Raw genomic sequence first — 25562 nt, forward strand, 5'->3', positions numbered from 1 at the left:
CTTGACGGTTAGCTTGTGGTTTCAGAAGGTTAGAGTCCCTGACCATCGTGGCAAGGAGCATGACATCAGACAAGCAGGCATGGCGCTAAAGCAGTAGCTGGGAGCTTATATCTTGATCCACAACCAGGAGGCATAGAGAGTTAACAAAAAATAGCAAGAGTCTTTGGAATCCTCAAAGCACACCCCCAGGGACACACCTCCTCCTCCAAGGCCACACCTCTGAATCCTTCCCAAACAATTCCATCAAGTGAGGACCAAGCATCCAAATCTATGAGCCCGTGAGGAGAGGGAGGGCATTCTCATTCAAACTACCACACTGAAAAAAATAATGTTATCATCCTTCTGTACCTGAACCTGGTCTTCTCCATTACTACTCTTAGAAAAGAATAACCTTGGCACCTCACAGAGAAACTCACGAAGAAAGCACTGTTTGCTTTTTGCTGTTAATAGATCAGAGTCCTGTGTGTCCTGGGCTGACCAGGAAACCACTGAGTAACTGAGGGTGGTTTTTAACTTCTGGGTCCTTCTGTTGCCATCTCCCAACTGCTGGGGTTACAGGCATGCGCCCCCACTCCCCAGCCCATTCACCGTGGAGTATCCAACCCAGGCTTTGCATGAGGTAGGCAAGCATACTACCAGCTGAGCATGTAACACCGGTGGTCCTATCTTTCTACTGTTTAAAATACTTCAATGTCTCTCACTAAGCTGCACAGTCTGGCTTTGAACTCATGCTAGTTCAGTCCGGTTTGAACTTACAGTCTTCCTGCTTCAGCCTTTATAGTAGTTGGGAATCTAGGTCTGAGCTATCAAGCCTGGCCTCAAGCCATTTGGGGATAAAGGGCAAAGCTTGGAACTCATGACCCGAAAGGCTATGGTGAGTGTGAGGACAGCAAGGGAAGCACTCTGGGGAGGGACCTACCCCATGCCTCCGACTGCCTTCTGTCCATCTGAGTGTCTGGGCTGAGTGTAAGATTTTCACCTTTTGAGACCATGCAGACCCCCGCTGCACCCACTTGTATCTGGGAGAAGTGATGCTGTTTTGGACTGGGGGTATCGGATAGAAAGACTGTCTCCGAAGACCTGGGGCCACAGTGGGGCGAGTAGAGCTTGGGAGTTGCCCTCTGGGTCTTCCTCTGAGAAGGTGTGTCATTGGTCCTGCCAGTGAAAACTTCTAACAAGTACCCTGGTGTGGCCTAAGGGCGGCTCAGGAGCTCCCAGAAGAGAGGGGTCACTGCTTGAGAGCTTCTCTTCAGGTCCCGGGAACTTGGCAGGAGAGAACCAGCCCTTCAACATCCTTGGAAACTTGTTTGACAGCGAATTCTCAGGCCACCCTCGAGGCAGCTGAACCGAAAGGCCAAACCACTGTTTAGTCCCCAGGTGACTGTGATGTATTCTGAAGTTTGAGACGATTTAGGAACTGAGTTCTGAGACTGGGGAATATAGCTAAGTATGGCAAAACCCAACCAACCAACCCTCTTTGCCACCCCAGGCTACCTGGCTCGCGCACCCCCAACCCGCTAAGGGCCGCAGCCTGAGAGCCTAGGATGCGGAGCCGCAGCACCGAGAACCGATTTGGAGCACTAACATCCCACCTCCCACCCTGAACTCCAGCCTCCAACAGGAACCTCCTGTTTCCAGACTCTGACAGTCGTCAGTGAGCTCTTTGTGCGGCCTTTACTTTGGCATTACAAAGTAATGGGTACAAAGCAGGGGCCTGTTTCCTCATTATCTGCCGGATGAATGCTTGGAGGGTGTCTAGCTGCCGGGTCGCTCTTGGTAACCCGACGCGCAAGCCTTGGAAGTCTGGAAGGGGACCAGTTTCCTGCTTCTTTGCCAGCTGGAAGCAGGCCCAAGTGGAAAGGAAGTCAGTGCTACAGTGCCACCCTGTGGCGAAGGGAGGAAACAGCCTTTCTCGCTAGTGGCGTTGACTTCAGACTTGTGGGAGACACTTTTAAACAGTATGGGATCCCCAACTAGCAAACCTGCAAACATATTTGATAGCATTTGCTGTGCACTAGGCGCCATGATCATTGTATTATCTTGTAGCACCCTCAGATTCCCGCCGTTCTTATTGGAGAATACTTTACCAAAGAGGAAAAATCAAGAAGTCCTTGCTCAGCCCCACAGATTACAGTTCTAACCAGGAGCATCCAGAATGATGTAACAAGATAGCTACGCCCATGTCCGTTTTCTTACTGCAATGACGGGCTTACTTGATTGATCGTTTAAAGCACTTTTCTTCAGAGGTAAGGCAATATTCAGTCATTATTCAGTCTCACAGGGGGATAGATTGCAGGACCCCTCTGGGCCCAAATCCTGGATTGTGCAAGCCCCTTATACAACACTGCGCTTTGGTCGGCATTTACGATTTGCACACATGCTTCCATATCTTAGATTATCTCTGCGTCACTAACTGCACTGAGGACTCTTAATGGTGTGTTCTATGTAAGTAGTTGTATATATTATCTCCCTGTTGTTGAACAAAACAAAAGAAAAATCTGTACACATTCAATACAGGCGTCATTTTGGTTTGTAAACACATCTGATTCTTAGGTAGTTGAACCTCTAATCCATGACCTATGGATTTAGAAGGCCAACATGAAATCTGAAACTAAAAAAAGTTTACCTAATATTTATTATTTGTACAACAAATTATCCCCCAAACTTCTGTCCTCTCACAGTTACTGAGAGCACCTCAGTGGCAGACTTCCAACTCAGGACCCCCAAGTGTGAGAAGGGTTGCTAACATCCAAAGGCTTGACAGTCCACTTCTGAGCTCACAGATGTGGCTGTTGGCTCACTTCACAGGTGGGCCCTTTGATAGGGATGTTCATAAAAAGTCCCCAGTCCTAGATCAAATGATGAAACACAGGGGGTCAGGAGAGAATTGCCTTGTCTTGAAGCCTGGGATTGTGGCCTCCAGATGAAACGTATGCTAGGACTGAAATGTATACTACTGGCTGTAAGGACTAACTCTGCTCCAGTACAGAAGAGGACAGCACCAAAGATCTAAGTGCCAGGACCACCCCAGGCCATTTTGGAGCTGGCTATTGAAGGACGAAAAATTAAAATATCACCTGTGTAAATCAGCACAGTTCCTCAGACATGTTCACATGTAGTGTCTTAGTTAGGGGTCCCATGGCTGTGAAGAGACACCATGACAAGGTAACTCTTATAAGGACAATATTTAATTGGGGCTGGCTTACAGGTCCAGAGGTTCAGTCCATTACCATCAAGACTGGAAGCATGGCAGTGTCCAGGAAGGTATGATGCAGGAGGATCCAAGAGTTCTACATCTTCATCTGAAGGCTGCTAAGAGAAGACTGACTCTCCGCACTGGGCAGAGATTCAAAGTCCACCCCCACAGTGACACGCATCCTCCAAAAAAGCCACACCCACTCCAACGAGGCCACACCCACTCCAGCAAGGCCACACCCACTCCAACAAGGCCACACCTCCTAACCGCGCCACTTCCCATGGACCAAGCATATTCAAACCACCACATGTGGGTGTGGCTGGATCTTCCTGACTCTTCACTCAACGCATTCCCTGCCTTCCATATTCCTCTACATACCAGCTCTGTTTAATTTCCTTCTTTAAGGAATGCTAAACATTTTAGTGAACTCTTTAAAGTGCGTGCGTGCGTGCGTGTGTGTGTGTGTGTGTGTGTGTGTGTGTGTGTGTGTGTGTATCCTAAATTCTAAATTTTGGAACCGAGTTAAAAAGGGAGGAGATGCCAAGAGCCAAGCACACTGTCTCAGGAATTTTTCTCAGGAATGCTTCGGGCTCACTTTTACTGCCTTTGTTTCGGAGGAAAACTAGCCAGTTATCTGTTCCTATCACTTTTACAGCCTTCAGCTCCGGGAAACCTAACCAGTTGTCCGTTCTTATCAATGGTTTATGGCTATAGGGAGGTTGGTGACTGTGATGAATTGGGCTTGGGCCCTGCGTGGCCTTCCTGCCTGCTTGTCCTTTAAAGCCGCTGCCCTGAAATAAAGTTTGAGAGTTTATCAGATAATCGACTTGCTCTCTTTCTTTGTGCCTCCTATCCCTCATTCTTTTGTCTCCTCCCAGGCCTCCACTGAACACCCCCTCCACCCGCCCAGCAGGCCAGGGCAATTGGCACCCAGATGTGGGGCCTGGGTACAGGGATCCAACTGAACATTGCTTAGCCACGAACGTCTCCCTATCCTAGGATCAGCGCTTCCTCGAGGATGCGAGAGAAGTTCTGCATTTCGATTGCCACAGCCGCCCACCAAGTGTCCGATCCGCCTAGGATAAGATTAAACAATACAATCATGGGACAGGCATCGAGTAAACATGACTTATTCTCGCAGGGTCTTAAGGAGTTCCTCAAGGCGTGAGGAACTGAGGTAAGGAAAATGGACCTTGCTAAATTCTTTATATTCATTGATGTTTGTCCTTGGTTTCCCCAAGAGGGAACCATTGATGAAAAAAAGGTGGGCCAGAGTGGGAGACTGTCTGAAAGATTTTTATAAGACATTTGGCCCAGAGAACGTTTCTGTTCAAACCTTTTCCTACTGGAAATTGATTAATGAAATACTTAGGGTTTACAAGACATGGCCAAATATTCAAGAGGGAGAAAAGGTCCTACAGCGCCATTCTCCAGCCCCTTCAATCCGTGATTCCATTTCTATTGTTATGCCAGACCCAGAACTCCCCAGTCCATCCTCTGAGTCCCAGCAGGCATCTGCGAAGGTCCCAACTCTTAAAATTTACCCCTTCTTGACTGAATTGAAAGTTCCAGTCCACAGTGAGCCTGACGAGGCCCCGCCCCCAAAGGATTCATATCCCTAGAAGAAAAGGCTGCCCCACCCTTGCACACTGCCCGCCCTAGTGTACCCGTCTACATCATTAATCCCCCATTTTGCGCTCCCGTTTTTTATTTTGACTCAGATATTGCCAACGCCACTGAAAATGCTAAAACAAAACTGTGCTGGGAGGTAGCCTCCCTTAAAGATTTACTCTTTTTTTCTTTTTTCTATTTTCTATTTTTCGGAGCTGGGGACCGAACCCAGGGTCTTGCGTTTGCTAGGCAAGCGCTCTACCACTGAGCTAAATCCCCAACCCAAAGACTTACTCTTAAAGAAAAGGGAACACCTTAACCTACTGAGGGAATTGCGGGCTAACCCGGTCACTTCCTGAGCCTACCCCTCTTAAAATTGAGACAAAGAAAAAATGCTAAAACTGAAACAAAGAAAAAGTCCCCTAAAACCCTTCAAGCGTTCCTGGTCACACGTATCAAAATAGCCTGAACCCCAACCCCCAAAGGAACAGCGGAGAAGACGATGCTTCCGAACAGGGAGGGAACACCCCTCACCCCTTGGCTGATGAAGCCTCGGATAATAGAATGAGGTTTCAAGAGATTCAGACGGGGAAAAGGAAGAGGTTAGACATCAACTGTATGGCCGCCTCGGGTTTAAACACATAAAAGAATTAAAAATGGCGGTGACACTCTGTGGCCCAGTGGCCCCTTTAAAATGCAAACCCCACCTGTCAGGCCACCATACAGCCCCACCGTAGTGGCAAGGACATTTCGGGCTATGACAAACCCTGTGCAGGCTTCGGTTTGGCTCATATTGGCTTAGCCATCGGAACTGCCCTTAAAGACTTTACCCGGGGGGAGGGGGGGGGTTGGGGATTTGGCTCAGTGGTAGAGCGCTTACCTAGGAAGCGTAAGGTCCTGGGTTCGGTCCCCAGCCCCGGGGGGAAAAAAAAAGACTTTACCCGGAATAGTCGCCCAAAGACTTGCTTCAATTGCAATTCTCCAGAGAATGCAGGGCCCCTAAGGCTGAACATAAGCCTCCTTCCTCCCTGTGTCCTCGATGCAAAAGAGGCAGGCATTGGGCTTCTGAGCACTGCTCTAAAACGGGTGCCCAGGGTTAAAAACCTACCTCCAAGGCAGGGAAACACCCACAGGGGCCAGCCCCCAACCCCGGAACTGGAGACAAACCCCTGGGGCTATCAGGTTTGCTTACCTCCCAAAAAGATAGCTTGGCCCCAGAAATATTAGAAAGTGATGAAATCCAGGGAAGAGAGCCTCCCTGAGACCCCTCTTTCCCTTTCTCTTCACAGGTTAAGAAAAATGGATCGTTCCCTGTCAAGACTTGTCTGAAGTGGTCCTCCAGAACCGAAGAGGACTCGATTTGCTCTCCCTCCAGCAAGGAGAGCTATGTGCAGCCCTTGAAGAAGAATGTTGCTTCTACACCGACTATACTGGGGTAGTCAGAGATAGTATGGCTAAATTTAGAGACGGCTTAGAACTAAGAAAGAAACAGAGAGCGAGAAGAGGGCTGTTTTAGGAACTGGTTTTCCTCCTCTCCCTGGCTCACCACCCTCTTCCCTCTCATTTTTGGTCGGTTTCGTCCTGCTCCTGGCTGTTGGGTCTTGGGCCTTTAACCAGCTCACTGGCTTTATCAAACAACAAATGGACCCCCTGCATCCAAACCCCTACTGGTTCATTACCATAAGCTTGATTTGTCTGACAGAAGCCTGACCAAGCCCTATGATGATCTGCCTCCTTTAGGAGCTGCATACAACCCAGATTTGTACTCACCTGTATTGGCGTGGGTACCTACCTGTAAGGGGAGTGAGATGAAGCACTGCAAGGGGAGGACCCTATTGTCCGGCTCTGAGTCCCCTGAGAAGTAAACCTGATTGCATAGAGGTTGGTGTTAATCTCTCCCTGGGTCGGATTTCACAGATCACACTTCGGAATTGGTCTTGGGCCCTGTGTGGCCTTCCCACTTGCTTGTCTTTTTAAGCTACTACTCTGAAATAAAGTTTGAGAGCTTGATCAGACAATCGACTTGTTCTTCTTTGTGCCTCCTGACCCCCATTCTTTCGACCCCTCCTCAGGTCTCCACTGAACCTCTCCATAGGCTGGGGCAAGTTGGGGATATAGGGCAGAGCACTGAGATCAGAAAAGTGAGGAGTCCCTGATGGGATCTTAAGGTGCCCTCCCCCATCCCACAGCATCACTGAGCTGTCTGTCTGGGCATACTGCTCCCAACATTCTCCTCTCCATATGAGTCAATCTCCCCAGACAGCATTGCCCTACATAATTGTAAGTAAAGGGAGCAAGGGGATCATAAGCAGAGCAACTCCTTAAAACTCAGAGTAACATGTTGTCTAATGAATTGACCTGCATTGTTGGGGTCCGGGACCTCAACAACAGGATACACTGCTCCCTGTCTAGCAGGAGGCTCAGGAAAAATTACCCGTCTCCTTGGAGCCTTGTCTCCATAACACCACTCCAAGGAAGGATAGGGTTCGTGGGCAGGAGGAGGAGGAGTTCCCTCTTCTTTAAAGCTTTCTATCTCTGACATTTGTTCTTTTATTTTAACATTAGTACTCAAGAGAGCATCCTTGACCAATCTCCACAAAGAGAACATGGTGACAGGAATGTTCTCAGGGCCATCTCTCTATAGTGTTTTTTGCAAATCTGTCTTAACGTGTTCCCAATCAGGAATACTAAGTCCTCCTGACTGAACAAATCAGGGACTAGTCTTTTCTAAAGTTTTAATAAATTCTTTAGCTACTTTTTCCTCTACCTCTGTCCCCTACTGTTTGAGCAGAGCTACCAATTGATCTGATAGCTGTAATGTGGAACTCGAGGTTCCCATGGCTCACTCCTTTTACTTAATGTGAACTAAACTTACCTTCAGTTTGCTCACCCAATATGTTCCTTTCACTTCACTAGCCAGCTTCCTGGAATGATCCCATCAGGGGCTCCTCACTTTTCCAATCTCAGTGGGACCTCCACTTGGTGGCGCCCATGCTGCCACAGTACCAAGAACCGGGTGTAAGCCTGGGGTATTTAACAGAAGACAGAGACTCAGGTCATTCGTGCTATGAGAATCCCAAAGCGTTACTGAGGTTCACAGAATATATACACCAAGTCCACTGGGTAGAAAAAGCCCTGGAAGCACAATAGAAAAACAAGTTTACGTTCTCTGGACAAAAACAGGAACTGAGGGTTGGGGCTTTAGCTCAGTGGTAGAGCGCTTGCCTAGGAAGCGCAAGGCTCTGGGTTCGGTCCCCAGCTCCAAAAAAAAGAACCAAGAAAAAAAAAAAAAAACAGGCACTGACTCAATGGTGTTACCACCCATCAGCCAAACAGCAAAGGGCAAGATGTTCTTTTTAAAAAAAAACAAAAGATTTCACATGCATCAGCAAGGCTCAGCAGGGGGCAAACACTGAGGAAGCCCAGGAGGGTCCGACAGTTACAGTTCAAACTTATTGGCTAAGCTTATTAACCTTTAAATCTATTGGCTAGCAAGCATCAATCAGTACATTCGGAGAATTTTCTACTCAAGAATGTTCCTGTGGGTGGAGAATGGTACCTGACCTAACCTTACCCCAAGGCAGGAAGTTGGAACTTGGTCTAGTTTTGACCTGAGGCAGGTGAGTGTAAGGCTTGTGAAAGCCCCTAATTCCTTCAAGACCATATAGCTCAAGCTGACCTTGAATTTTCAAACTCCTGCTTTAGCCTCCTGAGTGCTACCGTTGCAAGACTGCACCACTCCACCAGGCTACCCCTGTGCTCCTGGCTGCCAAGATAACATGTACATGCACATGCATGCACACGCCTTCCTCTGCTTTAAATTTCTTCAGACATGGCTCATGGCACCATGTGGTGTTCTTGGGCCTGGCACTCAGCACACACCTGTGCATCTTTCTTCCACTTCCACATGTACTAAGAACTCATGTTCATCACTAGCTACAGAGCAGGAAATAATATGGATACTCCTATTGAACCTAGGGTGGTGCTGGCTGTAAAAGAAGTGTAAGAAAAAAATTTGTAGCCTTGCACCAGTCAAAGGAGAAAATAAAGCTTTCTAACCAGCTAGGGAGAGGCAACCAGCTAGGGAGAGTCAGATGTCAGAAGCCAAGAAGGAAAAGCTGTGCCAAGCAAGTGAGCTTACTGGAGGTAGCCCACGGTTTTTGCATGGCTACGAGGGGTGTCCCCTGATGAGGCATGGACCCCAGAGACTTTGTCTCCAGGTTGCTTTGCTTCTGATATGCCTTTCCATGCTTGCCACTGCTGTATTCTTCATACATCTGACATCATGGAAAGACCCTCACCACCTATTGGATTAACTGTGTTGGGCAGATTTCCTCAGCATCAATATGAAGATGTATTTTCATGTGATAATGTGGTTTAGGCAAATTGATGATTTGATAATTCCTAGATGTGACCCTCCTTGCTCCCAGGGATCATAAGTCAATCATCAGTTTACAAGGGCAAATGGAGCAGAAATGACAGGTGTAGGGTTCAGGAGCCCTGTGGGTATGTACAGTAATGATGACATGGGGTCAAGCTGCGGGGAGACAAATTAACTTTACTTGGGGTGACTCAAGGATTTTAGGGATGGGGGAGGTTAGGAGTATCCAGGATCAGCAGAGGTCATTGGCTGAAGGCTTAGGGCACTGAGTTCCCTTATTAACATAGGGAAGGAAGTATTCCAGGAATCTCAGGTGCTAACTGAGCAGGCTCTTACCTGGAGAAAGGAAGTTGAACATGTAATCTAAGGCAACATGACATTCTATAGGTAGAGTCCTCTGGGTCGTAAGGCCAGAGAAGGAGAAGACCTGCTTGTAAAAGGAGTCTTCTATTTTGCGTTGAACCCAGGATGCTACCCAGACAACGGTGGACTTTGACCTTAATTAGCATGGTTTTCCCATACCTGATAATGATTTTATAGAATTTCTGAATTGATTCAGTAATTTTAAGCCCCCCTTCAGAATAAGAAAGCTGCAAAAAGATTTCTGTGAACCTTCATGTGTCACAATCGTGCAAATTACACTAGGAAAAGAAATAGACTCAGAACAAGTTTAGGATCAATTGAAACATTCCTTCTAGGTTAGAAATGAAGCCACAAATATCAGTAACTGAGGTCATAAACTAGAAGTGGGAAGTTTATTATGGGTATAAGAACAGAAAATAAATGATTGACTAGTTTATCTATACAAGACTTCAAAACAATAAGACACACGACAGATGGTCTGCCTCTTGACAAAAACCTTGCTAACCCATGACATAAAAACTAATGCTTTAAACTCATAATGAACTTATGGAGCTAAAAGATAGATAAAGACTGTTTAGTTAGGTGTAAATCTTAGGAAGTAAACAATTCTGTTATAATTCCTCAAACCTTATTGATCTATGACATGAACTATTGCTTTGAACTTATTATGAACTTATGGAATGCAAAAATTATTTAGAAAACCATGTGGTCAATTATCTTGCTGTGACATTTCTACCTGTTTTTATTATTGCTCTTTATGACTATGAGGTGATCTCTCTTCTTATGTAGAGAACTTTGAAAACCCAAGGACAAAAATAAAAGTTGTTGGAGTTTCTTTCTGCCTATGAAATATGTGTATATATGAATATGTGTAAGGCTGTTGGAGTTTGCTCCATCCACCCACCAAATGTGTGTGTGTGTGTGTGTGTGTGTGTGTGTGTGTGTGTGTGTGTGTGTGTTGTAAGACCTCCGACCCTTGGTCAGTGGTACTTACTTTGAGATGCTTTCCCGAGTGAGACAGGGAGATGCAGATCCTTGCAAAAGCAAGAGGTTTCTTTTCCCGCATGTGAGGATCAACCTTCAATTAGTCCCTAAAGGCAAGTGACTATGAAGGACCCTTTTGCCAGCCTTATACCCACCTGCCTCTGGGCAAGGCTAGGCTAAGTTCCATTCTCTACCCATAGGGACATTCTTTTTTTTTTTTTTTTGGTTCTTTTTTTCGGAGCTGGGGACCGAACCCAGGGCCTTGCGCTTCCTAGGCAAGCGCTCTACCACTGAGCTAAATCCCCAACTCCTAGTAGGGACATTCTTGAGTAGAAAATTCTCAGAATGTATTGACTGATGCTTACTAGCCAATAGATTTAAAGCTTAGCCAATAAGTTTAAACTGTAATCTTGCTGATGTAACCTGTGCCCCTAAAAAGTATTAAAACTCCCTGTTATAGCCATTTAGGGGTCACATTCTAGTCACTTGCTTTGAGGGACTAATTGAAGGTTAACCCCAACACGAGGAAAAATAAACCTCTTGTGTTTGAATCAAACTCCATTCTTGTGCCTCACTTGGAGGGGTCTTCTAGTAGTTAAGACTCACTCCAAGTCTTACATTTGATGCATTGGCCAGGAAGCCAGACCCCCTATGAAGTTGCAAGAAACGGTGGTCAGAGGAATAGCTCAAGCTTGATGCCAGGTACCGTAGTTATCTGTATCCCTGTTGTCTGTCTTGCTTTTGGCTTGCTATCAAGTATCTGTAAGGTTTGAGAGCCTCTGATCTGGTGCAGTCAATTGCAGCAAGTAGATGTGACTTCATGGACACTCCTTTTGGAAACTATTAAATTTGTTACCCGCAGGAGCTGGTTGAGTCACCTGATTATCTGGTTTCTGTGCCCATGGCAGGGGCAAACTTTCTGTGTGTTGATTGTCTCTCTCTGTGTTCTTGGACTTGGACTTGAACTGACATTATTTCTGAGCATGGCACATACTGAATCTATTCCATTAAGCATCCTAGTTAACCATTGGAAGGAAGTTAGGGAAAGAGGAGAAAACTTGTCACTAGTAGTAAAGAAGGGCATGTTAGTTACTCTCTGCTCTTCCTAACAGCCCACTTTCGGAGTAAGGTGGCCATCCATAGGGACCTTTGATTTGCAGGTGATCAAAGCAGTAGAGGAAAGAGTCTTTAGGCCAGGATCCCTTGACCAAGTGCCCTATATAATTACCTGGAAGGAACTACTGGAGGACCCCCTTCCCCTCCCCCTTAGATAAAAGACTTTTTGTCTCTGAGACCCTCTCAGGTCCTAGAAATGAAGAAAAACCCTGTAGAGACCAATGAGTCCGTAAAGAACAACATCCTCCAGGACCCTTCTACAGTAGGTCTGATACTGATGGACCCTCTATCCATCATCCCTAACCTCCCCCTTTCTCTGGCTCCAACAAGGGTGTAGGGAAGGGGGGGACCCTCAGAACCAGGACTGACCTTGGGAACCTGGAACAAAGAGCCACTTCACCTGATATAACAGTGGCCCTCCCCCTTCGAGCCTATAGACCCATGGATGAGGATGGCAATCATGTCATGCAATATAGGCCTTTCTATTTGGCCAACTTGTATACCTGGAAGGCCCAACACTCCCCTTTTCAGATAATCCCAAAGGACTGATTGATCTGTTTGAGACTGTTTTATTTACTCAACAGCTCACCTGGGATTTATCCAACTCATGAGAGTGATCTTCAGGACTGAAGAGCGGGAAAGGATAATGCAGGAAGCCAGAAAGAATGTCCCCTCAGACACGGGGGCACCATGGATTGACCAGGCTGTCATTGACAGCAGATTTCCCCTGACTAGACCTGGCTGGGACTTTAATACAGCAGGAGATAAGGATTACCTGAAGGTCTACCACCAGACTCCATTGGTAGGTCTTAAGGGGGTCACAAGATGACCCACCAATTGGACCAAGGTACATGAGGTTAAGCAGAGACCAGGCAAGTTGCTCTCAGCCTTTCTAGAGCAGCTCATGGCGGCATTCTGCCAATATACACACTATTGACCCCAGTAGCGAGGAGCACAAAGCTATGTGACTATGGCTTTTATACACCAGGTCAGTAGAGATATCAGGAAAAAGCTTCAGAGGCCAGAGGGACTACAGGATAAGTTGTTGAGGGATTTAGTGCAGGTTGCTGAGAAAGTCTACCATAACAGGGAGACAGAGGAGGAGAAGGGGCAGAGAAAGAGAAAGGAAGAAGATGAAAGGGAGATGAAAAAAGAAAAGTGACAGGAAAGGAATTTACAGAGAATCCTGGCTACGTAGTTAGGGAAAGCAGAGAAGAGAGACCCCAACCAAAGAGAGACAGAAAACCTTGAAAAGGAGCAGTGTGCATATTGTGAGGAGAGGGGCCACTGGGGCTGAAAGTGCCCCCACCAAATAGAAGCCAGGGCAGGGAAATCCCAGGCCATGGGAAAAACACCCCAAAATGTTGAAAGTGTTAGCCCTGGAGGAAGACAGAGACTAGGGAGGATGGGGTTTGGACTCCCTTGAGGCCAGGGTAACCTTGAAAGTAGAGGGGAAACCCACCTGATCCTTGGTGGATACTGGGGTCTAACTGATGGGCCAGTCTCCAGCAAAAAATAAGTAAATAAAAAAATGTGTGGGTCCACGGGGCCACTTGGACTAAACAATATTCATGGACTAACTGAAGTATTGTGGACCTGGCATCCCACTTGTTCATGATTATCCCTGAGTACCCCTATCCCTTGCCCAGGAAAGATTTTTTTTCTCCAAGATGAGGGCTTAGATCCACTTCCTTCCCAAGGGTCCTCAATTGAGGGGGCCTGCTGGAGAACCTGTCCAGGTCCTCACTATTAGGCTAGAGGACAAACACAAATTATTTGAGACCAACACTCAAATCTTGGTGGTTGGAAAAGTTTCCTTTTGCTTGGGCTGAAATGGCTGGGCTAGGTCATGCGTATGCATATCTGCAGGCTGTGTATCTGGAGCTTAAGACCCAGGCTGATCTTGTCTTGGTGTGCCAGTACCCGATGTCGGGGGAGACACAGGAAGGAATTAAGCCACACATCTCCCGGCTCCTCCAGCTTGGGGTGTTGCTTAGTGCTGTTCGGCCTGGAACACACCACTCCTGCCAGTTAAGAAGCCGGGCACTAACAATTATCACCCAGTTCAGGACTAAGGAGAGGTAAATCATGGTAGAGTGGCTGACATCCATCCTATTGTGCCTAACAACCCCTACACTCTGTTGAGTTCTTCACCACCTTCCAGAATTTAGTACACAGTCTTAGACTTGAAAGATGATTTCTTCTGCCTGACTTTGGCACCCCAAAGTCAAGAATGCTTTGCCTTTAAAGACCCAGAGGATAGGACCACCGGTCAGCTGACATGGACTAAATTCTCCACCAGTTGGGCTCAATTCAGCCACCTTGCTGCCCAATCCCAACCTTGAGCCACCACAGCATGAGTGTCAAATACTAACAGAAGCCCCATGAGTAGAGAAAAGACCTCTCAGACCAACCCCTGCCGGGAGCCGAGGTTACCTGTTTTATAGATGGGACAAGTTTTCTTCATGAAGATCAGAGACGAGCAGGTGCTGCCTTGGTGGAAGGTACAAATACTATCTGAACTGAACCTCTATCTGCAACAGAAAGCAGAGCTAGTTGCCCTCACCAGGGTCTCAGAATTTAGAATGGGCAAGAAAATTGACATCTACATGGATAACAGGTACACCTTTGCCACAGCCCACATCCACAGGGCTATATACCAGGAGACAGGACTACTCATGTCAGAGGGAAAAGAAATAAACAAACAGGAAACCTTAGATCTCTTGGATGCTCTGATGAAGCCAACAACTGTGAGTATTATTCATTGCCCAGGACATCCGAAGAGTAGAGACTCAGTGGCCTGGGGCAATAAGCAGGCAGACCAAGTGGCTTGAGAAGTGGTTATGCAGAAGCCTATCCCAGTTATGGGCTTGCAAGAGACACCCACTGGGAACTGGGATTGGACCAAGGGACGGCCTCACTTAGAATATACAGCAGAAGAAAAGGCCCAAATTAATAGCCTCCCTACCAATTATTACTTAGAAGAGGAAGGACAATGTTGCACTTGAGAGGGGAAAGCTATACTCCCCAGACAACAAACAAAAGACTCACTTAGCCAAATGCACACAAATGGACTTATTTAAGGGATAAGAAGCTCATCCAAGCAGTCAAGGTTTATGTCACAGACCTTAGGTTTTTAGCCAGAGAGACAGTGTAAGGTATGTCAGCAAGTGACTGCTTATGCAGCCAAGAGCAAACAGGGCAAGAGACCTAGGGGAGTGCAGCCTGGGGTTTATTGGGAGGTCAATTTCACAGAAATTTTTTTTGGGTTCTTTTTTTTGGAGCTGGGGACCGAACCCAGGGCCTTGCGCTTCCTAGGCAAGCGCTCTACCACTGAGCTAAATCCCCAACCCCAATTTCACAGAAATTAAGTCAGGAAAATATAGTTACAAATACCTCCTAGTGTTCGTAGACACTTTTCTCTCTGAATGGGTTGAGGCTTTCCCCACCAAGCAGGAAACAGCTATTGTGGTAGCCAAGAAGATATAGAAGAAATTTTCCCTAGGTTCAGGGTGCCCAAGGTAATTGGATAGGACAACAGCCTTGATTTTGTTTCTAAAGTAAGTCGGGGATTGGCAAAGGCATTAGGGACTAATTGGAAGCTCCATTGTGCATACTGTCCCCAGAGCTCAGGGCAGGTAGAGAGAATGAACAGAAACCTAAAACAGACCTTAACTAAATTGACCTTGGGTACTAGTGTTGACTGGGTGGTGCTCCTTCCCCTAGTGTAGAATGATGTCATTATACAGGTGAAGGCAGTTACAAGATAGAACAAGGCCTGTCATTAGACAAGAAGGAAAGATGGACGGGAGAAAAGTTTTAGAGAGGAGGAAACTGGATAGAGAGGAGAGAGGAGCTGCCAAGAAAACACGGAAGTGGATGATAAGATTCCTCTCTGCACATTTACAGGTTGTTATGAATATTCTTAAGGGATGGATGTGTACAGGGCTTTGTATGTCTAGGTGGGCAATTATATCTTATCAATTGGATCACGGGTTATTGTGTGTTCTTTCATGTGGTGATTTAATTGAATTCAAGAGAGTGTGTGGTAGCTGGAGACATTGGTCCACCATGGAATTGGGATGTGTATGTCTGGCATGGTGGTAACCTGCCTTAGGAACTAGATGGGTAGAGAGATTGTTGCCGGGCTCAGAGCGTAGCCATCGGCAGTGTGGTATGGGATGGAGCAAAGCGGGTGAGAGACTTTGCTGACTGAGATGAAGATTTCTACCAGATATCTTGGGGCACTATGGTGCTGGATCTAGTGAGGGATAAAAGACAGCTTTTATTTCATTGTACCACAACAGTTGGCGCTTTAAGCAACACCCTGGCCCTGTTCTGAGTCCGGAACAACCCCTAGCATTTTAACCTGGCCCCTTTTGAGATCCTGTTTGGTACTCCAAATCCCTTGGTGTCCCCTGGGCCCTCCCTGGAGGTATCCCAACTCACTGATGGGAACCTCTTCTTGAGGCTCTTAGCTCTTCAGTCAATACCAGAGATTTGGCCCAAACTGTCTGCCTTATATGCTCCAAGAACGCCAGAGAGCCCTCACCGTTTCCAGACTGGTGACTGGGTCTACGTTGGAGACATCGGGCACAGTTGCTGGAATCCCAGTGGAAGGGAACCTTCCTGGTGCTGTTAACCACTCCCACAGCCCTCAAGATGGACTGTACTGCCACCTGGGTACATGCTTCTCATGTGAAACCTGCAGACGCCCTGCTCCCTGGGGACCCTTGCTGCCCCCATGTGCCTGGCTGTAACTTGGACTGTGTTTTCCACTGAAACTAGAGATGAGGTCACCTCCCTGGTGGTCTCCAAACCCCTGAACACCTGGTGGCTCTACCTCTCTTTCAACCTGTGCCAGCTGGCAGCAAGACTTGACTTGTGGGACCTCCATGGTGGGAGCGCAGGCAGAAGCAAACTGCCCATATGGGAGAAAGAGGGCTCTGGTGGAGTGGGGGCGATAGGATGTGCATTCCCTGCACAAGGCATCACCTTGCCAGAGACTCCTCCATTTATGTTTGCCCTGGAGATGGAAGTTCACTGATGCAGGGATCCAGACCAGTTTTATTGATCTATCTGGGGATATGAGACTACAGGAAACACCTACTGGAACCCCTCCTCCTCTTGGGACTTGATCACGGTAAAAAGAAATTACACGACTGAGAAGCCCTACCAGGGGGATCAAGGGACCAAGGGACAACCCGTGCACAAATGCCACCTATAACCCAATTATAATCAGATTCACTCAGAAAGTCAAAGAAGCAACAGGATGGCTAAAAGGAAAAACTTGGGGGCTCAGGTTGTACAAATTGGGGTATGATGATGGCCAAGGTGAACTCCTCCCCTTTGCTAACCACCCTCATAACCACCTTGTTAGGACCCCTAATTGCTCTCCTGCTGTTGTTGACCTTTGGACCTTGCATATTGAACAAGCTTAGAGCCTTCATAAAAGAGAGAATACGTGCAGTACAGCTGACGGTCCTGTGCCAACAATGAGACCCTGAGGAGAGGACCTGAAGAATACGAGTTAGTTACCCAAGACCCCTGAGTGTAGCTCCAAGATTGGAACTTGTACAAGAAAAAGGGGGAATGAAGGAACCTAGGGGCTTTCGCCAGCCTCATACCCACCTGCCTCGGGGCAAAGCAATGCCAGGTTCCATTCGCCACCCATAGGAACGTTCTTGTAGAAAATTCTCAGAATGTACTGACTGAGGCTTGCTAGCCAATAGATTTAAAGGTCAATGTGCTTAGCCAATAAGTTTGAACAGTAACCTTACTGAGGTAACCTGTGCCCCTAAAAAGTATAAAAACTGCTTGTTATAGCCATTCAGGGTCACCTTCAGTCACTCGCCACGAGGGACTGATTGAAGGTTGACCCCAACACACTGGAAAATAAACCTCTTGCGTTTGCATCGAACTCCGTTCTCGTGTCTCACTTGGGGGGCATCTCCCGGTAGTTAAGACTCACTTTGAGCCTTACAGGTCCAAACTGGCAACCTCTGTTCTCCTTGAGACAGCTTTTCAGATTGCACTCTCCCTTCCCTCCTCCCCCTCCTTCCCACTCTCTCCCTGTGTGTGTGTGTGTGTGTGTGTGTGTGTGTGTGTGTGTGTGTGTGTGTGTGTGTGTGTGTTCTGCTCGAGACAGTTCTCCAAGCAGTTCTCTCTGGCTATTCTAAAAATTTCTCTGTATCACTCATCTCGTACAGCCCTTCAGCCCAGTCCTTTATTTTCCATATTAATCCAGTCATTTACTCCAGGTTCCCTTTTGATTATCCTGTGAATCAGCATCTTGCTGACCCCAGCCCCTTGATTCTTTGGAGGCAGGAAGCACGCATTTCTTTTTTAACTTTGCAGAAAATTCAAAGATCTGTCTTCCTTTGTAGGCCAGGATCTAAATTCTCTCTGTTCTAGGCTGACCTTGTACTCAGGAATCTGTCTGCCTTTGTAAGCATAAACAAAAAACTTAGCCAGGTGGGATCTCCTGTGATCACGGCTCCCTAAATCTCTTTATCTCCCTTGTTAGTATCTTTCGGACAAGCTGACTCACAGCATGGCTGTTTCCTTCAGAATCACAAGGTGCATCGTATAATTGATATTGCATATTATATTTATTATATTTAGCATGGTTGAAAATTATATATTTTCGAGCTCATTTTCAGAGTTTTTTCCCCACAGCCCTAAGGGCTGTCTTGATGGTCCCAGCATTTACCATTTTGCTGAGACAGTAGCCACACCCTCACCTCCCAGACTCCTGCTGTCTCTGATTATCATGGAGTCATTAACAATAACAGAGGACATTCCTTGAAGGAGGAACATGAAAATATGTACAGTATTATATGAACAAGCCTCACACCCACAGCAGCCATTGACAGTTTGGGAGGCCCACACCTCCTGGCCCTGTTCCCGGGGCAGGAACCCTGTCATTCCATCCCTACCAAGGCCATGACTGACCCGGCAAAAAGCCACTGTCTCCTCTCAGTAGCTTGTTGGGACTGGATAGTAATCAGATCTCTAACTGGACTTGGTGGTGTTTTGTCTGCCCTTTCTCCTGATGTCTGAGGAAGGAAGTGGTGCCTTTTTTCTCTCTCCCTCACCTGACCCTGCTTCTCCCCTGCCCCTTTCCTTTCCCAAGCCTCAGGTGCTTGCTTGTGTCAGGGAGAAAGGGCAAAACCAAGAGTGGGCCCTTGCCGCCAGATATCAGGACCATCTGGATGTCAGATTGGTAAATAAAAGTGATCCTGTGCTGTGCTATAGGTTCCACACAGTGTAGCTCACTGGGTGGAAATGGCTCTCAGTACTTTCCAGTGTGCTACTAAATAGAGTGCAACTTTAAGAATCCAAAGTTCACACCCCATTTCCTTCATGCTGAGGTCACCAGGGTTTGAGTGTCCCCACAGTGGAAGCCTTGGGAGCTTTCTATTGTCCCTCCCACTCTGCCCTTGGAGGAGAGCAGCAGCTCCTCTTTCTGACTGCCCGGGTTCTTTCCACCCTCTCAGGTTGGTGAAAGTCTGGCCCTGATCCATGAGGCCCTCAAATGCACAGAACAAATGACAAGCCCGTCAGGGCTCTGAAGAGCAGGCTCTCTAGGCCCCAGGGGACACTAGTGACATGTGTGTTTAGTTTTCCTTCCTGCTCTGCGGACAGCATGGACAAGTCTTCAACCTCTCTCAACTACCTCCCAGCTCTCAGGGTGACTGAGGAAGGACCAAGGATCCTGAGACCTAAGGTAGACATCTGCTAAGCTCTCTCGGACACAGTTTGGGGATTTCTAGTCTTTCCTTAGAAACAATCAAATTGAGCTAGTGGAGACAGACAGAGCCTCACTTCATCACCCTGTTGTAAAACTTAGCAGGGGCTCAAAGGATGCAAACATTCCAGGGAAGTTAAAGGGCTGTGTAGTTTCCTCTGGGGGAAATCCAGGAAGACTTCCTGGAGGAAGTGATCTTTGAGCAGGACCTCACACTTGTGGAGGTCAAGGATGTACTCCTAGACTGGAAGACAGCCAAGAAGGCTCCCTGGAGGGAACTGGACAGTGTCTACATAACTCTTAAGGAACAGTCTTAGTGGCATTTCCATTGTTTGGAGTATACACCTTGGATTACTCCAGAAAAGAAGAGGAAGGGTTCCTATGGGAGAGTCTAGGGCTGTGGCTCAAAGTGCCACCCAGAGCAGCAGTGCTCACAGCTCAACAGAGAACATTGGCTGGACTTGGCACTTGGACTTGAAAAAGCAAGTTCCCTGTCCCCCAGTGTTTCTGGGAAGATGTGTGAAGAACTGAGCCCAGAGGCTGCAGGCTGTGTGCAGAGGGGCGGGGGTGGGTTTTGGGCATGAACACTGTGCCTATGTCTTCTACCCCAGAGTATGGTGAGAAGTGTTCAGCCCCCCACCCCCGCCCCGCCCCCTCTCCCTTCCCCAGGCTGCTCCAGCAACTCCTTCAGCCTTCTCTCCTCACACAGCCTGGCTCTTCATGTCCAGATTTGCTAAGCCTGTTAAGAAAAGGAAGCATGGGGTTGGGGATTTAGCTCAGTGGTAGAGCGCTTGCCTAGCAAGCACAAGGCCCTGGGTTTGATCCCCAGCTCCAGGAAAAAAAAAAAAAAAAAAAAAAAAGGAAGCATGACCAGGCAATGGTGGTGCAAGCCTTTAATCCCAACACTTGGGAATCAAAGGCAGGGGGATCTCTGATTAGAGACTGACCCGGTCTACAGCTGACTACACAGAAAAACCCTGTCTCAAAAAATAAATAAAATAAAATAAAAGATGGCAGTTTCAGTGAGGCCTACCTTTACTAAGTGATAAAGAGGCCCTACCTTACCAGAAGTGCACTTGCCAAGTACAGTTTTTATTTCCCTGTGTTTTGTTTCTGTTCCACACTCACACTGGCTCACCCAGCTCTCAAAAGACCTCACACTAAATAAGCCGAACTCCAGCCTTGCAGCAACCCAAGACAGTTGTGCCCAGCATCTAGAGCAGGAAGAACTTCCTGGTAGGGGGAAGCATCTCCTTGGGAGTCACATGAAAAGGTTGAGTATTGCAAGAATGGTGAGCAAATTCCCCTGTTGCTGCAGCTCTCCAAAGGCTCAAACCCTCTGCCTACACCACCTCAGCCCAAGGAAGGTGAAGCAGGAATGTGCCACTTTATTAGCTACTCCCCATTCCCCAAATTCCCAAAACCAAGCCTGACTCAAAGTCCTTGATTGTCACAGTCAATTTCAGGCTATCAGTGTATGGTCCCTGAACCTAAGAAGGGATTAGATCCGTGATGTGTACAGGCTTCTGAGGATGCTAGAGAACTGGTGTCCTTCCAGGGAACACAGTCAGGGATGAACAGGCTTGACCTTTACACTGTCAACTGAATGTCCTCTAAGAAGAGGCCAAATTCCACGTGTGACCTTCCTGTCTTGTACACAGCATGCACGACATGTTGCCTTTCCCTGAGAGCCTTTGACATTTACTAAGTTTACTACATTTTTTAATTTTTAGCCTTTTAGCTATTTTACTGTTGATTCCCCCTCTCCCGAGAGCTATAAAAGAAACAAGCATTTATTATGATTTTTTCCTACCTTAAGTAAGAGCAGCAAGCCAGTAAAGGTTCAGAAGAGGGCTCTGGTAGAAAGCTGGGCAGTCTTCACAATATTAGACAGGAAGATGCTTTTATTTATTTGCTTTTACTTGTTTTTGAATGGGTTTTCACTATGATATGTAGCCCAGGCTGGCCTCCTGTCTCCATCTTCCAGTGCTGGATTTCAGATATAAACCACCTTACCCAACTGATACTGTTATAAGTATCACTCTGAAATACCAGCGATCTATCATGACTAGCACTCTAGCATGACCAGCACTCTAGTGTGAGCAGCACTCTAGCATGACCAGCACTCTAGCATGACCAACACTCTAGCATGACCAGCACTCTAGCATGACCAGCATTCTAGCATGACCATCATTCTAGCATGACCAGCACTCTAGCATGACCATCACTCTAGCGTGACCATCACTCTAGCATGACCAGCACTCTAGCATGATCATCACTCTAGCATGACCATCACTCTAGCATGACCATCACTCTAGCATGACCAGCATTCTAGCATAACCACTTCCAGTATACACAGTCTTCCCACACATGCCATGGCCCACCCTCTTCTCAGCAGGGCCACACAACTCATTATTAACCACTAAAACAGGACGGTGGTGATCGTAATCTAGGGGATCTCTGACAGACTTGAATGTTAGGGAAAGACGAAGAGAAAATGAAAGTATCAGCTTTATTGAAAGTGTGTCCTTAAGGAGGGCTGGGTTCCCTACCCACTATCATCCTATCTACATATCTATATCTATGTCTACATCTATATCTATATCTATATCTATATCTATATCTATATCTATATCTATATCTATATCTATATCTATATCTATATCTATATATACACTAAGTAAATAACCCTCATGTCTTCCTGCCTTCTCTCCTCCAGTGTTTTCAGGGATTGAGAAGTTGCAATCTAGAGAGTCCACTCTTGCTCTCCCTGCCCACCTGCTGTGGTCGCTCTCCTTCAAGAGGGAGACGACCCCGAGCAGACTCTAACAAGGAGTTACATATAAAGGCATATTTCAAACAATAGTAACTAGACAGGGTACTATTGGTGGGGCAAAGCGACCTTCAATCTGACTCCTGGTCAGTGGACCATCTGGGACATCCCAAAGGGGTAGGTTGGAGAGTCAAGGTGGCTTTGTTTGACAATTTGGCTTGCAGCTGTTCCAGGAACTAAACTAGGTCTACCATTCCTGGAAGGGAGGGGTCTTTGTGCTCAGAGGTCTGTGGTGGAATTTTCTCACTACCCTTAGCCTGACCCCAACTCTGACTCTTTCAAGCTTCCCCCATCTACTAAGACCAGAGTCTGCAATATCTGATGTGTACACCCAGGCAAGGGGAGCCACAGCAGCCTCCTGCTTACATAGGGATGCTAGGATGTGTTCGGATTCTAGCAAGTATGGAACATGCCCAGGTATTTAGCCCTTGAAGGCAATAGTGCTCACTTATTCCCACTTTTGAGATGACCAAGGAAGGTTTAAGAGCATTCCCTGGTCTAGGAACCCAGTGCTCCTCCTTTAGCGAGATTTCTTCATTTCCTCTGTCAGCCCTAAAGTAGATCCCTTCACTGTCTTGTTCTGGCCTAGTGCAGAGATGTCAGGTGATTTATCACAAAGAACAGAAGAAAAGGCACGGTTATTCCATGTTTCCCCAAAGCGTTAGACACTATCAGGTATCACTTCATGCCTGTGTAGTTGTGTTGAATCCTGCATGGCCATGTGGAAGGGGCTGTGTGACATGGTTCCCAGCCCTAGAACAGAGCCAGCAGGGTATGGGCCCCTACAAGTGTTGACAGTTGCTAGGCATAAGGCTTCTTTGTATATTTTACTTCATGGTCCTCCTATGGGATATATTCTCTTTGCCAAGGTTATCTGGAAATGTGTTGTCTGCTAAGGTTAATGACTCCATGATAATCAGAGACAGTACAAGTCTGGGAGGCAAAGGTGTGTCTAATGTCCTTAGCAAAATTGATGAATGCTAAGACCGTCAAGACAGCCCTTAAGGCTGTGGGCAAGAACTCTGAAAACATGAGTTCAAGAATATATAATTTCTCAACTATGCAAAATATAAAGATGCAATATGAATTGTATAAGGAGCTTCACAGATCTAAAAGAACAAAGCAGCTGCACTATGAGCCAGGTTGTCAAAAAGATACTAAGGAAGGGGATAAAGATATTTAGGGATTGGTGAGCTCAGGACAGGATCCCACCCAGCTAAACTTATTGTCTTTGTTTACAAAGGCAGGCAGATCTCTGAATTCATTTGCAAGGTTAAAAAAATGTGCTTGCTGTCTCAAAGCATCAAGAGGGTAGGGTCATAAAATGCCAATTTATGGAGATAATCAAAAGGGAATCTGGAGTAAATGACTGAATTGATATGTAAATAAAAGACTGGGTTTATGTTCTGCAAGAGATGAGCTATCCAGAAAGTTTTTAGAATTTTTTTTATTTTGTTTTGAGCAAGAGAGAGATGTCTGGAGCAGAACACAGCTTGTACCCCACAATTTGACTTCTTATGAGGCACTCAAACACCCCTTCCTCAGAACCTCTCCAAGCCAAAGCAGGTCCTTGGCATGGTAGTGCTATGATGCAGATACAGAAAGTTCCAAGCAGGTTTATGTACTGGGAGCCCAGTGGCCAGCTGATAAACTTTTGGGAGTTTATGGTCCCTGGGGCCTCTGATCTAATTCATGTATCAGTCTCCTGTGGGATTCTTATTGTGATGGTATTACTGGGATGCCTTGGAAAATAAACGATAGGGCCTACCTAGAAGACACGGGTGACTGAGAGCATGCCCTGGAAGGATGTATCTTATCCCTATCAGATCACAGAGGCTTCCCCACTAGAGAGAATTGGCCTCCCTCACACTCTATGTATAGTACCTTCCCCAAGCTGCTAAACTTCTAGCATGTAGAAGCCCTCAGGTAGGGTGGGACAAGGGAGCTCTCTAAATTGCAGTCTATATGTCCTATTAGTACCTTCACCAACCCTGAAACTCAGAGACCCTTTCCCTAAGTTCATAAAATATAAACAAATTCCTTCTTTCTTCAGTCACTCTTGACTCGCCACCATATCCCAGGTTCCCCTACTTGGGGTGGCCAGTGTTATTAAAGACCCTGAAATGTAAATGAAATGTAATGAAATTAAAGACCTTCGATGGTAAGCCAGCACTCCCCACAGGCTTGTTTTCCTTCCTTATATCACGATCTCTTACCCTTCTCTCTGTCTGCTCCTTAGCCACAGTGAGTTGAGCATCCTTTGTGGTTAACCCGTGAGTTCTCTTCCATTACTAATTAAGGCTTTTATAGTGGATATGGAATTCATTGCCTAAGGTCTCTTTCCTTTTTCTCATTTTCTACCATGTGAGTGAGATGCCAAATCTTTTAAGTTCAGATTCCATTTCGGAGAACCTGACCTAAGTTTGAACTCAGGTAACTACCTAGCATTAGTTTCCAAGTTGCCCCCAACAAAACCCGAGCCTAGCTCCAGTCTCTTAAGTTAATCCCAACAAGACCAGAGTTTCCAGATTATAACCTCAACGATGACATCAGTGTCTCCAGGTTATTACCCCAACAAACCTGCACCCCCGGGTTACAAGCCCATCCCCTGCCTAACGGCCACCAATGCAGAGGGGAGAAGAAGTTAAGTTTATGATATGACTCCCAGCACCAGCCAGTTATGTTAAAGGCCACAGTAGCTTTCCAATCAGATGCTTGCACATGCAGTCCCTGCTTGCTGCTTACTATAAAGCCTTGTCCATAGACATTTGGGGCTCCCCCACCACCAAAACTGTCCTGTGTGACAGCAGTGTGTTGGGTGTGGGAGAGCCAGCTGGAATAGAATAAAGGCCCTGCCGTGAGTTGAATAAAGACCCTGCCGTGAGTTGCATCGGATTGGCTCCTGTCTGTGTTATGGGATAACTAACATTTCCCTGGCACTACATAAGCAAGAAGAGCCATGGTGAAAGCAAAGCCCAGGCGAGCCTTCACCAGAGCAAATCTCCAGGCACTCTCTTAGCTTTCCCAGCCTCCAGATGTGTGAGACTCATCCCCATCGTTCATCAGCGCATCTGTGGTGCTTGATCGCTACAGCTGCAGTGGACTGCTGATTCCGTCTGTGGTGACGAACATGTGCACCGTGCAGTGGCTCGTGCCTAGATCCCAGCATCTGAGAAGCTGAGCAGGATGGCTGTGAGCTCAAGGCTAGTCAGAGCAGCACTGTGAGATTCTGCCTCAAAACAAAGAAAGCTCCGAATTTAGTGGATGGTCGTACGTCATTGGAAATATATGCCGAACTATAAGACGACACATCTTTGTCCTGTCTGGT

The 25562-nt window shown here is 46.8% G+C and overlaps 2 long non-coding RNA genes across 2 annotated transcripts in view; one reads left to right on the forward strand and one right to left on the reverse strand.

The window, feature by feature from the left end:
* Positions 1-25562, reverse strand: part of LOC103693208 (uncharacterized) — a 75733-nt gene that overhangs the window by 11926 nt on the left and 38245 nt on the right. The window contains exons 3-4 of the long non-coding RNA XR_015637586.1: positions 7683-7831; positions 6600-6793 (exon numbers count right to left, since the gene is read on the reverse strand). This is a non-coding gene — a long non-coding RNA (uncharacterized LOC103693208). The remainder of the gene's footprint in view (positions 1-6599; positions 6794-7682; positions 7832-25562) is intronic.
* Positions 4075-6822, forward strand: LOC148001469 (uncharacterized). The gene is made up of 2 exons (XR_015637587.1): positions 4075-4373; positions 6097-6822. It is a non-coding gene; the product is annotated as an uncharacterized LOC148001469 (long non-coding RNA).

This window comes from Rattus norvegicus, chromosome 14 (genome assembly GCF_021556685.1).
Source record: "Rattus norvegicus strain SHRSP/BbbUtx chromosome 14, alternate assembly SHRSP_T2T, whole genome shotgun sequence".
Lineage (NCBI taxonomy): Eukaryota > Metazoa > Chordata > Mammalia > Rodentia > Muridae > Rattus > Rattus norvegicus.